Source organism: Mus caroli, chromosome X (genome assembly GCF_900094665.2).
Source record: "Mus caroli chromosome X, CAROLI_EIJ_v1.1, whole genome shotgun sequence".
NCBI classification, from domain to species: Eukaryota; Metazoa; Chordata; class Mammalia; order Rodentia; family Muridae; genus Mus; species Mus caroli.
This window is the reverse complement of record NC_034589.1, coordinates 96,346,402-96,349,080: the sequence shown is the minus strand read 5'-3', so window position 1 is coordinate 96,349,080 and position 2,679 is coordinate 96,346,402.

The following is a 2,679-nucleotide window of genomic DNA, read 5'->3' as shown; positions in this document are numbered from 1 at the left end:
CCATCTCTCCAGCCGCCAGTGGAGCCTTTTATTCCAAGGATTTTCTGGTGCCAATTCCAGAAGCTGGAGGGAACTGAACTGAAGCAGTACAAACAAGGTTAGAGTTGTAGAGTCTAGATTGGAAAGACTCAGTGTGTGTGTGTGTGTGTGTGTGTGTGCATGTGTGGGTGTACAGGTATACAGATGTATGTACATGTCTGTGTGTACTCTCTTGTGTCTTAGTTAGAGTTTCCATTGCTGTAATAATACAGCACTGCTAAAAGCAACTTGGGAAGGAAAGCATTTATTTGTTCTTTCAACTCTCAGGTCATTTCCATTACTTAACTACTGGTAGGGACCAGAAGTTAAGGCAGGAACCTGGAGGCAGAAACTTATGCAAAGACCATGGAGGAGTGCTGTTTTCTGGCTTGCTCTTCATGCCTTGTTTTCTTATACCACCCAGGAGCACCTGCCCAGCGATGGCACTGCCCAATGCGGGGAAGGGCCCTTCCACATCAATCGGTAATCAAGAAAATGTCCTACAGATTTGCCTACAGGCCAATGCCTACCTTATGGGGGCATTTTCTCAGTTAAAATTCATTCTTTTCAGATATGTCTAGGTTTGTGTCAAGTTGACAAAAGCCAACTAGTACAGTACGTGGGGGAATTTTGGGTACCATATACACTTCTATCTCCCCTTGGCTTGTGAGCAACTTAACAGCAAGGGGCTCCTATAGGGACTCTCTCTCCAGAGCTTCTGCAGGCTAGATGTGACTGAGTAGGTATTTGTTGATGAAACTGGATGGAGTCAAAATTAAAGAGAGCCAGTGTCTTAATCTTAGCACTCAGGAAGCTGAGGCAGGAGGATTGCTATGAGTTTCAGGTCAGTCTGGATGACATCGTGCATTCCTAGCCAGCCTGAGATGGAGTGTGAGACACTGTTACAAAACAAAACAAAACAAAACAAAACAAAACAAAACAGCCCCAAAACAACAAAAATAATCAGGCCAGGGATGATGTTCAGGATTTTAAAAGAAGCCGTGAGAGAACAGACAGGATAGACTGGCTGAGGCTTCTGGAAACAGAGCCTCTGAATGCTTCAGAGACAGATGGATGCACAGACCTGGCAAAACCCCATTAGAGAAAAAGAGTACAACAGATCACTAAAAATGTGGGGAATTATATAGCACACTACTAAGAGCTGCTGTTTTCTTTTTTAAGATTTATTTTATGTGTATGACTGCTCTGTCTGCACGTACATCTGCATGCCAGAAGGGGGCATCCGGTTCCAGGATAAATGGTTGTGAGCCACCATGTAGTTGCTGGAAATTGAACTCAGGACTTCTGGAAGATTCTCTCCAGCCAGCAAAGGAGACTGACTGAACAGTTTTAGATGGGACCCAGATATAGTCTTTTTGTTCATTTTTAAGATCAAACTGGCCTCAAATTCTCAGTCCTCCTGCCTCAGTCTCCAGAGTGCTGGGATCGCAGGTGTGAGCCAGCACACCTATCTTTAGGATGCTTTAAAGATTTCTAAAACGTAATGGGACAAGTGTGAGCTGCATAACAATATGCCTATTTCAAAACCAAACAAGGGGCCATTGTAGCACATTTGCCTAAGAAACAAGACAAAACACTATCCTGGCTGCTGGGTGGGCAGCAGACTGGGGAGTAGCAAGAGAGAAGGGAGGTGGGAGACAGGGAGACTGCTGCAAGGTCTGGGTGCAGAGGGCAGAGGTATGGGCCAGAATGTTGGCAGTTTATCCAGATGGTGGGAAACAGCTGGCTTGGGAAGGAACAAGGAAGTCATGATTCTGCTTTAAAGATATGCAACCCTTGAGCATCAGTACCAGGCAGACACTGGCCATACCACAGGGGTTGGGGGGAAAAGTGAGCTTTGGGAATCATGTCTAGACTCATTCATAGAGCCTCTTCTTTCTTTTTCATAATTTTCCTATAATGGACTCCCAGAATACGATTACTGAATAAAACGATATGAGCATTTGAAATTCCCCAGAGCATACTGGCAGATTTGATTTTCAAGGCTGGTATTTATTTAGTGTTAGCAGCCAGTAGCCATCGATTCCGTGTTCTATCCTTTCTACCCAGCCTGACATATTGCCATTCCTTCTACCACCCGCTTCCGTTTCACTACTCTAATTGGCAAAAAAAAACCCCAAAAAACAAAAAAAAAACCCTTTTTAAAAAAAAATTGTATTTGCTCATTAGGGAGCGTATGCCTGCCTCCTGACATGATTGTTTCCTGTCTGTTGTGTCTCAACTTATTTTTCCTAATGGGCAAGAGTGTTCTCATCATGGTCACAGGGACTTGAATAAGCAGTTCTTGACCCCACTCTGTGTTCTGGAAAGCAGGCCATACTGATTTCCTGGATTTCTGCAACCACTCTCCCTCCTTCCCTCCCTCAGCGGCTCATTCCCCATCTTTCTCTGAGGGACACATCTCCCCCTCACCCACAGCACCTGAAATTTAGGGTAACTCAGAAATGTATCTGAGTCTTTAAAAACTATTTGTGGGTTGGGTATGTGTAGCTTGGTGCTAGAGTGCTTGCCTAGCATGGGCGAGGTTTTGCGTTTTATCTCCAGCACTACACCCACACACTTACCTCCCACCCCACCCCTACACTCACATCCCCACCCACTCACCCACACACCCCCACCCACCCAAACCCCCATTCACAC